The following is a 13,496-nucleotide window of genomic DNA, read 5'->3' on the forward strand; positions in this document are numbered from 1 at the left end:
TATGGAAGTAGGTGCCAGGCCAGGTGCACTGGTGTATCAAGAACTGCAACGCTGCTGGGTTTTTCACACTAAACAGTTTCCCATGTGTATCAAGAATGGTCCACCACCCAAATGACATCCAGCCAACTTGACGCAACTGCAGTCAACATGGGCCAGCATCCCTGTGGAATGCTTTCGACATCTTGTGGTGTCCATGCACCAGGTGCAACTCAAAATTAGGAAGGTGTTCTTAATGTTTTGTACACTCAGTGTGTATCTACTTGGAGTCAAATATCAGTATAATATCGCCCGAAAATAATATTGTGATATGTAACTGTATACATTTTTTTCCCATCACTTTTTGTCATACTATGTAACAACTATGTAATAAAAAGGTAAATTGTTTGCAATTCCTTTTACTCCTATCTTTTGTTTGTTTATTAATGTCATCACTATCAGGTGGCGTTACTGTTGGTTTGGTTGAAGCTTTGAGCCATAACTGGGTCCCTCTTTTCCTGCACACTTTTACACAATTACACCCCCAGGCATGCACATCCATAGACGCATATCAACCCCCCCCCCCCCAAAAAAAAAACACACACGCACCCCAGCAGCATCTGTCTGACTGTCTCTAGTCTTTCTCTGCAGGATGTGTGCAGATGACAGCCTGAATAAAGCAGTCCATCAGCCTGCTTCATACCCCATTACAAGGAAGAGCATTGCACAGAAACATGTTTCCTCTAATTGAACTGGATCGAACAAGAAAGCTGCTCTTTCCATGAAGAGATGTGTGGGTGGATGATAATTCTTGACTTTCTACCTCTTTAAAAAGAAGCAGATGCCTCCTCCTTTCTCTTGAGAATCTTTCTGTGTGACCTTGTTTCCTTGGAGTTAAAAAACGGGAGAGAGAGAGCAGAGAGGAGGAGGGTAAAGAGAGGGAGGAGGGGAGCAGGCTCGGTAGGGGTAGGGAGGAGGGGAGATGGGGTAACTTCAAAAACCCACATCAAAAGGAATAAATAATTGTTTCTGCTGGTTTTGTTGTTGTGATACGGATCGGCAAAGCAGCGAGTGGCGAGCAGGAAGCTTTGATTTGAGGCAGCCTTCCTGGAGAGGGGTTCCTTCTGTTGGCGGCTGAGTGGAGGAGAGAGCGGGGGCCCTACTGATTAAACTCCTGTTTGTTTTAATCTTCCCTCTGCCCCAGGGGATGCCCACAGAGAGGCAGCGGGTCTGCTGAGGGAGACGCAGCACAACGCTGGGCTCCGGAGGCCCACGCCCTCTCCTCTCCACCAGCGTCCTGGAAGAGGGAGAGAGCTAGGCGACGTGTGCTGCATCACAGTGTAAAGAGGGAAAAGGTGGTTGGTGGATGACTAGGAGTTGGGTGTTCACAATGTGGGGGGGGGGTTGAGTGGGTTTGGGGTTAGAGAGAGAGAGAGTGCAACAGTGAAAGCTTATGAGCTTGTTTTTTTTAACTGTAATTTCATTGCTTGATTGTCAGATGGTGGGTCTACAGTATAATGTTGCCCAAACATCTATCTGGTTGTCTATTGACTGATGTTCTCCAGGCCTCTGGTCTATCATGTTTGTAGACTATGTCTTTGTTTCCCCACTTCCAAGGGGAAGTGAGGTCTCCAAATAGCATTGTGCAGAAGGCCTATAAACGTTTTGCTAAACATTGATAACAAGATGGCGCTGACAGACATGGTTGCCCTGTTCCTAGCCAACTTTGCAGTCTTGTTAATTTTAGTGTTATTTTTACTTTATTTGCTTTGACTCATATTATTGATATTGATCAGTGGCAGCTGCTGATTGGCTGATTACACAGGGCGTGAGGTGGTTGGAGTTGTCAACAAAGCAGCATGACAGAAATATCATGCCAAGTTTTCGAACTACCGGAAATTTCTTTGAGAATATACACTACCGTTCAAAAGTTTGGGGTCGCTCAGAAATGTCCTTGTTGACTGACGAGTTTCAGAAGACAGTTCTTTGTTTCTGGCCTGTAATCAAACCCACAAATGCTGATGCTCCAGATACTCAACTAGTCTAAAGAAGGACAGTTTTATTGCTTCTTTAATCAGGACAACAGTTTCAGCTGTGCTAACATAATTGCAAAAATGTTTTCTAATGATCAATGAACCTTTTAAAAGATAAACTTGGATTAGGTAACACATCGTGCCATTGGAACACAGGAGTGATGGTTGCTGATAATGGGCCCCTGTACGCCTATGTAGATATTCCATAAAAAATCTGCTGTTTCCAGATATAATAGTCATTTACAACATTAACAATGTCTATACTGTAACGGCAGTTGTATAGAGGGGACCAAGGCGCGGCGCGTTGAGTGCTCATGATATTATTTAATGAAAAAATGAAACACTTTACAAAGGAACAAAAACGACAGCAAATAGTTCCGTCAGGCAACAACCACAAAACGGAAAACAACTACCCACAAAACACCATAGAAAAACCCCAACTTAAATCTGATCTCCAATTAGAGACAACACGAACCAGCTGCCTCTAATTGGAGATCATCCCAAAACTCAACATAGAAATAGAAAAACAAGAACTAAACATAGAAACAACAAACATAGACTGCCCACCCATATCACACCCTGACCTAATTACACAGAGAAAAAACAGCTCTCATAGGTCAGAGTGTGACATATACTGTATTTCTGATCAATTTGATGCTATTTTAATGGATGAAAAATGTGCTTTTCTTTTAAAAAAAGTACATTTCTAAGTGACCCCAAAACCTTTGAACATTAGTATGTATATATATGCGATCTGTGCATGTGAAAAAAAGCATAAATACACCTATTTCAATAATGACCACTGCTGCACATGCTGCCACTGTTTTGAACAGATTAGATTATACTATTTAGAACGAGCAGCCAGGTCAAAAACGAATGGGTGCACCAGTGAGACCATGAGAAGCATGCAGATGCAATAAGTGAAAACACATTATCTAACTGTGGATAGCTAGCTAACATAATGTCAAAAAGAATGATGCGCTAGTCAGTTAACTTTTCATTTTGTGTCAGACAGATATTAGTCTTGAAAGACTTGAAATTGGCATGGGATATAAATAGCTAGCAAGCTACCAGCTAGCTATAGCTACAGTAGCTAGCTGCTTATTAAAGGTAGATAACTTTAACAAAAAATCGACCAAACAATTTCTCACTGTATCTGGCTAATTCATTTGATCATGCTCTGTGATACACCAGGTTTTACACTGTTTTAGTCCTCACAACATGTCGCCCTGTCACCTAGCTACAGTAGAACCTGATAAACAACATGGGGGAAAACAATAAGCCACTGTCATGCTTTTTTGTCCTACCAGATCCGCCATGAGAGCTAGTGTGCTAGCAGTTCCCCCTCATATCAAAAAGCTGGCAAAACAATCCAAACAATGTTCGCATGCCTATGTGCCCGTGGAAGTGGAGCTTCTGCTGCTGGCAGTCACTGAGGGGCAGAGTAGTAAGTAACTTAACAGCTTGTTTTGAACTGTATATCTTTGATAGAGGAAAATTTAGATATTTAACACACCTTTACCAATCACAAGGCAGTTAACCCACTGTTCCTAGGCCGTCAATGAAAATAAGAACTTGGTCTAACTGACTTGCCTAGTTAAATAAAGGTAAAATAAAAAATAAATTAACAAGTGGGGCGTCGCCCCTAACGCCCCAATGGGTGGGCTGCCACTGATATTGATTATTGTACTGCAATGTTGAGGGAGCTAGCGCAGAAGCATTTCGCTGCACCTTTTATACCTCCTGTAAACTGTGTATGTGACAAATACAATTTTATTTTATACAACACTCTGTTTTGATCACCGTCTCTGTTTCTACTCCCTTTCTCCATTTTGCAGCCACCCACATGGTAGATAACTGTACACAGCAGTGGCGGTCGGTGCCGTTTAAGATGAGGGAGGATGTTTTAAAAAAAAATTTATGAGCATGGCCTTATTTTACAGCATATTGGATGACTGTCATTCATATTCCATTCACCCAGCTCAATGTAAAATAGATAGGTTTAGGCTATCATGAGGTTGCTACAACCTAGCCTATGAATTAAAGTTTACAACGTAGGTGCACAGGTAGAGAGAATTTTGAGTAATCGAGGTGACAGACAGTGACACATTCAATACTGCCTTGCACACTCTTGCCTGCGTCTAGCTGATCTAGGGTGTAATCATTAGTCCAACAGTTGCAAATGAGACTTTCTATTGGACAAATTCAGGTATGTTTATCCCCGTTTTGTTCTGTTTGCTTCCGTTTAACCCTTGTGTAGTCTTAACTTTCTGTATACACCCCTTGTCCTAAGGGTAAAAAATGACCCGCCTTCACTAAACCCCTAAAATAAAGCAGCTTAATTGAATTTTAAACACCAAATCTATTTTGCATGAAGAAACAACCTGTCATTCATCACAGACTTTGTGAATATCTGGGTTTTCCCTCTTCACAATGCAGAAAGACTGCATTTAATCAGTGGACACCAATAGTTTTTATTACAACACACATGTCATAATTGTTTTCTTTACTTAAGTAGAGGTTTATTTTTATTATTATTATTGCTAAAGTACTGCATAGGTGTAAACATGTTTTAGCAAGAGATACCACTTGTATAGCAGAAATGTGCAGAAAGTAGTTTTGAATGCATTGATTTGAAGGGAAACATTTTTACATTTACATTTTAGTCATTTAGCAGACGCTCTTATCCAGAGCGACTTACAGTAGTGAATACATTTAATTTTCATTTCATGCATTTTTTTTTTTGTTGTACTGGCCCCCCGTGGGAATTGAACCCACAACCCTGGCGTTGCACACACCATGCTGGCGTTGCAAACACCATGCTCTACCAACTGAGCCACAGGGAAGGCGAAACAATACTAGTCTTGAACATTTCTGTCAACTTAGTGATATATTCTTATATACTGTACAATGAGGAATTCAACTAGAAAATATTAGTCTTCTCCCATTTTTTAACCTTTGCCCCCACCCACAAGGTGTATAAACAACAACAATAAATAAGAATAAAATAAGATAACAGATACAAAACAAAAACGTGAAGAACATAAATCAATCAACTCTAATTAGCACATGCAGGACAGTATGCAAGTGTGTGTGCATGGACTTTGCAGATGTATTTCTCACATATGCAGCACATAGTATTTGTTTTACAGTCCTTTTTTTGGGGGGCAGAATTGACATCTCCTCCTGTTGCCTGCCCCAGCTGCAGCCTCAGGTGGTTCAGAACAAGATTCTGCCGTCTAAACAGCTTTCAAAAGTGCTGCAGAGGCTGCTGTGCAGGGGAGGCTCTCCCTTCTTTGAATGTGTGGGGTTACAAGTGCCTTTCCCAGCTGCTCCAGGAACACCCTCCTCTTGTTCCGCATACCAGGCATCCAGGTAGGGTTGATCTTGTTCCATATCACGAAGGCATTGTATGAGGACACATCAATGATGTTATGGAAGATGACCATGGGCCAGCGGGCAGTCATCCTCCTGCAGCTGTAAGTTCCAATAACCTTGTCCAGGTTGTCCACGCCTCCTTTGTTGTGGTTGTAGTCCAGGAGGATGGCTTCCTGTCCTCACGATCACTGATCTCAGCTGTGTTGTGCTGTGTGCTCAGGAGGACCACATTCTTGTTCCTCTTTGGGAGGTAAGAAACTTGAATGGTGGTGGGGGTGAAGGCAAACTTTGATGAGAAGGCCTCTCTCCCCATTGTTGCGAGGAGTGCAGGGGGGAACTCAGGCTTGTTCTTTCTAACTGTGCCAACCATGGTGATCTTCCTCTTCAGGAGCTGCTGGCTGAGTTCATAAAATGTGAAGAAATTGTCACACGTGACATTGTGCCCCCTCAGCCCATCTGTCACATTAAGCACAACCCGCATCCCCTGGTTCTTCTCCGGGCCTCCTCTGGTCGGCTTCCCTGTGTAGACTTGCATCTTCCAAGCGTAGCTGGATTGTGCGTCACAGGCCACACATATCTTGATGCCATACTTTGCTGGCTTGCCGAGCATATACTGCCGGAAAGGACAGCGACCTTTTGACAGAAGAGATTATTATCAGTAATTAGTATCAGTGTCACAGAAAACAATCACATAAATCAATGATATTACAGCAATACATAATAAAATTACCATTATAATAAAATGTACATTATTTACCTCTGAATGGAACCAGTTGCTCATCCACTGTTACTTCAGGTCCAGGGTTGTAGAGGTATGGCAGACGCTCCACCCACTTCTCCCAGACCTCTCTTATGGCCGCCAGTTTCTCTCACACATCTTGTAGGTGTTGACTCACAGTTAGCAAATCGGAGCATTCTTGAGAAAGTGTGAAAGACTTTCAGTGGCATCGTGGCACGGAAAATTGCCCTTCCACTCTCTACATCCCAGAGACTACATGTAGCCTCGCCTCAGGACCTATACACACCCGCTAGGATTAGCAGCCCTATATAGGCACGCAGGTCAATCTCATCCATCCTTTTCCAGTTGTCTCCATATTCACGGAAACTCTACAAATTTGCCATCTCCAGGATGATTTGTTAGATGGCTGGTGTGATTAACATGTAGAATGTTAAGGCGATGTCCTGCATGCCTTGTGGGCCCTGGGGTAATCCTTATGACATTTTGTGCTTCTGTCCTGCCCTGGTTGTCATATGTTGACAAGGACCATGTTATTTTGCTGTTGTTTGACAAAAATGTCTCTCGTTCAGCTTGGGGGATTTGTTCTTCATCTGAAGATGATGCATCGTGCTCTGGGTTGTATTCTTCCCCATCTTCTTCTTCAGATACCTCCTCTTCTAAATTATTGTTCTCTTGTTCCTCCTGGATATCTGAAAGAATCTGATCTACGACCTGTTGGGCACTGAAACGTGCCCTCATGGCTTCAGCAAAGAGAGACTGTCATCTGCAGCACAGTTATGGCCTCTGACTGCATTCCCCAGTAGTAAACAATGCTTTCAATACATTTTTATTTTGTCTGAATTTTGTTTATTTTGTCTGAAATTGTGTTTATTTTTTTCTGAAATTGTGTTTATTTTGTCTGTGAACTTGAGTCATGTGTGGGGTCGTGGAGGGGAGATGCTACACATGCAGAACAAAGTTTTAGTTTTGTCTGAGTACAATCAGTAGCACACATAATCTAAATTTCTCATTGTGTTGTGTGTGTGTCTTTGTGGTTTTTGTGGTGTGTAAAGGATTTTATAACTGCTGGGTCAAAAATGAACCTAAGACAGTCTTTGTACCCTGGTTGTGTACAGCTTTCATGGAAATATGAACAAAGGCGATGTTTAACTTTTTCTAATGTTGTGGTCACTCTAGGATAAGTAATCAAATTTCAAGTTGAAAAAATATAATTTAGGGGGTTTTCTCTGCTGTTAAACATAGTTTGACCCTTAAGACAAAGGTTAAGAAACATTTTTCAACACAATCGGTAGAATGAATACTTCCATAGCAGCCATATAAAAACAGCATGATCACTTTGCTCCTTGTATATATAATTCCTTCTCACAACTACTGTATCTACGCGCTCTGCTCCTCTCATCTTTCCCTTCATTTGTGGACAAATCAGTTGTCTGTGACCAGGCGTAAAAAACCTTTCCAAGCCAAACCTTCATATCATGACTGCTAGGCCCGTCATTTTGAATAAGAATTTGTTCTGAAGCTAACTAAGTGAAAGTGAAAGTTAAAAAATCCAATGAAATATATACAGTCATGTGAAAAAGTACACCCTCTGGATTTTAATATTTTTTTTTTACATATTTGGACACATGGATATTTGAGCTAAATTCCCACCACATTCATTGATAAAGGTAACCCAATTAACAAATCATACACAAAAAATGTTTACTTTGAAACGTTATGCAATTAAAATAAACAATAATCTATTTTCCTTATGCGGAAAAAGTTAGTACACCCGTACCTTAACCATCACATAAAATGGCTACAATTAGAATCTGGTGCACCAAAACAGGTGCAAATGATTAGAAAATCATAAGCGAGAAAGTTAGGAGGGTCAAGCCTTCCATAAAGATTAGAAACTTGGTATGGTTTGGTCTTAACCCTATGGGTGTGTGGTAACCCTATGGGTGTGTGGTAACACATCATGCCAAGATCAAAAGACCTTTTAGGCCGCCAGAAGTAAGATTATTGATGCCCATGAGTCTGGGAGGGGTTACAAATCCATTTCCAAGCAATTCAAAGTGCATCATTCCACTGTCCGACGGCTCATCTACAAATTTAGAAAATTCCAGACCATTGGCAATCTACCTAGGACAGATCGTCCCACCAAATTCAACTCTCTTGCTAAAATAAGTGTTGAAGTGCATGAGTCAACTGTCAGAAAGAGTGCACAAACTTGGCCTACATGGGAGGTCAGGATGGAAGAAACCTCTGCTCTCAAAAAATAATATCAATACACGACTGACATTTACCAGACAACATCTAGGTAAAGACCAAAACTACTGGAACAATGTCCCCTGGACAGATAAGTCAAAGGTGTAGTTGTTTGGCAGCAATGCCAGACGCCATGTTTGGCGAAAACTTAAAACTGCCTTTGAACAGAAGAACCTCATACCAACCATAAAGCATGGAGGCGGTGGCAATATGGTTTGGGGCTGCTTTGCTGCCTCAGGGCCTGGCCAACTTGCCATTATTGAGTCAACCATGAATTCTATATTTTACCAGAGAATTCTTGAGGAGAATGTGAGGCCATTTGTCAAAAAGCTGAAGCTGAACCGAACATGGATCTTGCAACAGGACAATGATACAAAACATAAAAGCAAAGCTACAACAAAATGTCTCAAAAAGAAGAAATGGAGGGTTATGGAATGACCGAGTCAAAGCCCAGATCTCAATCCTATTGAAATGCTGTGGGGGGACTTGAAGCGGGCCGTGCATGCAAGAAAGCCCTCAAACATGACACAGTTGAAGCAGTACTGTAAAGAAGAGTGGGCAGAAATTCCTCCCAGTCAATGTAAGAGACTGATAGACAGTTTCAATTTCAGACAAAGGGGGCAACACAAGCTATTGAAGCTAGGGGCGTACTTATTTTTTCACATGATTGTGTCTCTCTCGCTCTCTCTCTTGCTTCTCCTTAATTTTGGAAGAAATTCATTTGTTCAAAACTGTTCAACTATTGTCTTTCTCTTTGGGTCAGCTACTCACCACATTTTATGCACTGCAGTGTATTTTATGCACTACAGTGCATTTTATGCACTGTAGCTTATGCTATCAGTACTATATAAATGATCTGATCCTTTGATTGGGTGGACAACATGTCAGTTCATGTTGCAAGAGCTCTGATAGGTTGGAGGACGTCCTCTGGAAATTGTCATAATTACTGTGTAAGTCTCTGGAATGGGGTAAGAACCAAGAACCTCCCAGGTTTTGTATTGAAGTCAATGTACCCAGAGGAGGACAGATGCTAGCTGTCCTCTGGCTACACCATGGTGCTAACCTTCAGAGTGCTGCTGAGGCTACTGTAGACCTTTATTGCAAAACAATGTGTTTTAATCAATTATTTGGTGACATTAATATATTTTGAATCGTTTTATCTAAAAAGGATAGCTTTTTTACTGTTTCACTATTTAAATTTTTATGAAATTCATTGAGGAGGTGGTCCTCCACTTCCTCTTCTGAGGAGCATCCACTGGTACACGGGGGGATAGATGTGCACCCTACCGACCGTCTCTCTGTGTACAATGGCAGTTTTGGGGGCTAAGTTGCCAGAGGTCAGGGGTCGTGCTGTGTAAAACAGCATAGCGGCAGGGGGCTGCGTGTTGAATGTGTGCATTTGGGGGAATGGGGCTCTCACATTCTAATCCCATCAGTTGGCCCCATTGTGCACATGTTACCATGCACATGACACTGCTAGCTAGAGTCACTCTGCCCCATGTAGCCCCCTCCTATTCAATGAGGGTTCATGACTCCAAAACAGGAGGCAGAAGAGTGCACACTGTTAAAGATTTAAGGATAAGAACGTGGAACAAAGGGCTATAAACTATGTGCATTTATAGATAATCTGCTCACCTTAACAATACCTGCAGTTGCCTCCCGAGTGGCGCAGCGGTCTAAGGCACTGCATCGCGGTGCTAGAGGCGTCACTACAGATCTGGGTTCAGTCCCTCGCTGTGTTGCAGCCGTCTGCGACCGGGAGACCCATGAGGCGGCGCATAATTGCCCAGCGTCATCCGGGTTAAAGGAGGGTTTGGCCGGCTGGGATGCACTTGTCCCATTGCGCTCTAGCGACTCCTTGTGGCGGCCGGGCGCATGCACGCTGACTTCGGTTGCAAGCTGTATGGTGTTCCCTCTGATACATTGGTGCGGCTGGCTTTCGGGTTAAGCAAGCAGTGTGTCAAGAAGCAGTGCTGCTTGGCAGGGTCATGTTTCGAAGGGCGCATGGCTCTCGAACTTCGCCTCTCCCGAGTCCACACAGGACTTGCAGCGATGGGACAAGACTGTAACTACCAATTGAATATCATGAAATTGGGGAGAAAAAGGGGTCAAAGTTTGTTTTCTTTACTTTACAAAACAATACCTGTGGAGTTTTTCCAAGTTTTTAACTCATGTAAGGTTCTAGACTGATGGCAAACGTATCTTTTTAACACGACCATGCCAACAGTAGATACTGTATGCATGCATGCATGTCATATTTTTTCTCTGATTCCAGTGGAAATTCTTTATAGTATGAGGTAAAAAGTACTGAAGTAGTGTGCTGAAGTTGCTGAACGGCACATTTTGTTGAAGTCCTTTTGTGGTAGTTGTTCAAACATAATCTTCTATTCAGACAATTTTCATCTGTTTTCATTCTCTGAGAGTAAACAATCCCTCTGTCCATCCACCTCTCCACCAGGCAGCATGAACTACAGAGCTCGTTATGAAGCTCACATCAAACACCCCATCACCACCAACTGATGTTTTAAATTTTGAATTGATCATTCAAAACCTGCGGGCGTATGCACGCATTGGATTTGAGGAGAGCTTGGTATGTGCTGACATGAAGACAGATGTATATTTTAGCAGCCATTTCCCTGCTAAACTGCCTAGTGGCTGTGGGGATGACACAGATGAAATGAGAGCTGAGCTGCAAATCTGTTGGATATGTCTCTGGGGCTGCTGCTGTAAGTGGCGTGGAACCCTTCCCTTCCCCCATCATCCCCCCATCACTCCCCTCATCCTTCCTCTCCGCAGTCCCTCCATCTCAGCAGAGGTTCTCTGAGCAGAACAGAGGCCCCACGCCAGGCCTCTAGGCAGGCAGCAGAGACAATAACGAGCTGTAATGATCTACAGCCCCGACTATCTCCTGTTCTGTGCTCCTCCAACTCACTCACACCAATACTCACTTACACCAAGACCTACTTAATACTTACACCAAGGCAAACAGAGCAGGCCTCAACACAGGGAGCCCACAGAATTCACAGATTGTATCGGTAGGTCTGTCCATCTCACAGGATTTTTTGGTCTAAGTATCGCTGCCAGATTTAAACATGAGTCTTATCTCACACATGAAGGAGAAAGGGATTCATGGAAAAGGAGCTACTGTAAATTGGGTATTGAGGAAGATGGTAAGAATGTATTGATTGATCTTTTTATACGCTTTGATATGATCAAGGTGACTGCCGCCATGCTTCTCTCCCCCTCTCTCTCTGCCAACGCCCCCTATCCCATTACTTTGTGCCCCCATGCTTTGATTGGCCTGTCTATCCTCAGAGAGTTGAAGCCAGATGTGAGAGGGAGGGAGGCTGGAGAGAGAGATTGAAAGCCTGGGTAATTAAGAGCATGTGCCTCTTATCTCGATGGGCCAGAGTTGACGTTACCTAAGGAGAAAGAGAGACGAGTCTGACCCCCTACACACCACAACACGCCACAAGGACCTGGAGGCTTGGGATGTCTGACTGTGTGAAGAGCCTGAGACTGTACTGTCTGCACATAACCCCCTCTCTCTGTGAAGTGCAAATCACTAGCCTTTCAACCATTAATGATGTGCAGTGGCCCAGCGTCAAAACCGTCAAAAGGAAAATCCTGCATAACCAGTCAGGTCATCCATTCTTCAGGGTATTGCACTGTGTGCTGTTGCCGTTGACAACGTCATAGCTGAGGACGCCCCTGAGAGCTTTTCATTCAAGCCCCGTCTTCAACATACAGATGTAGGATCTTAATTTGAGCCAGTTTGCTACAGCAGGAAAATTACCCTGCAGCAACAGGAAATATGAATTATTATGTGGATTATAATTCATGGACATTTTTGTAGGGGTTGATACATTTTTCATTAGGGCACATTAACTCTGAAATGTCAAAGTGGAAATGACAAACTTTAGAAGCCTTTTTAAAACTCAAATACATTACAAGTATGCATTTCCTGCCGTGCAGGAAAATTCTCAGCAACAAAATAGGGATAAAATTAAGATCCTACATCTGCTAATACACAGCTTTTCTCAGGCCCTTCCAATCAGTTGCTTATAGTATTGTACATACTGTAGCCCACAGCTCAAATGTTCCATTTTATGGGGAAATGGCAAAGGGAATGAGTGACATCCAGCCCTGAATGCCTCAGCATGATTCACTTTAAGAACAGCACAGCTGTCACATCAGCACTAAATGATTCTGAGGGTCACATACAAGTGAGTGGCACCAGCATCCCCTAAAGCTGACAACAGGGCTTCTGCTGATGCTTGTAGCTGATGGTGCTGATGCTAGTCTACAAACAGTTTACCTCAATTCAAGAGACTCAGACTAACACTAGGTTTCATAGAAAAATAATACAAACAAAACTCAAGTATTATCTCTGAAGTAGGTTTCATTATAGACGTAGCCTGTTATAGTAGTTGTCTTGGTTGTTCAAACTGAACAGCTCCTCTGGGCATTGACTTCAATAGCCTGCCTACTTGAATACTGGCCATCTTCAGGGAGATTTTCACGCCTGCTATTGTGAGTATGGCAGGAAGTGCCTGTTGTGTTAACAAGCAGGATATCCTTTTAACTTTCAAAGTTAGTTACATAAACCTAGGATTGACCAGCATCCAACAACCTCCCAGGGTTGGCTTATTTATTTCACTGGGCCCTGTGTCTCACAGTGTCTGCGCTGCTGGCTTTTGAAGGACGAGGGCTTGTTGATGTCACCAGCGAAGCTCTACAGAAGTCATCAAACAGGCCATTTTCAGAGCATGTTCAAGCCTTGGCAAGCGGCCGTTGAAACAGATTAAAAGATGTCTACATCAAAGTTGTAGCAATACATTGTTTAGATGGCAATGCTGTTTGCCGTCGGTTCCAGCTAGGTCTTCTTCCTGTAAATTAAGTTTGAGGCTGAGGGGCAGACTACACTGTAGTGTCGTTGGTTTGAAAACTCTCTGTAGTCAACCCTAGTTGGCCTCAGTGAGAGACAGAGACACACTGTCTGCCACAAAAGTCAGTGTCCCCTTTTTGTTGTTGTGGAGCTGGAGCATATTCCCCTGGTGGAATAATGAGCACGAGGCCGTCAGACAGACTGCAAAGCTGGATTTGCTCTGTGAAGTGAG

Source organism: Salmo salar, chromosome ssa26 (assembly GCF_905237065.1).
Source record: "Salmo salar chromosome ssa26, Ssal_v3.1, whole genome shotgun sequence".
NCBI lineage: Eukaryota > Metazoa > Chordata > Actinopteri > Salmoniformes > Salmonidae > Salmo > Salmo salar.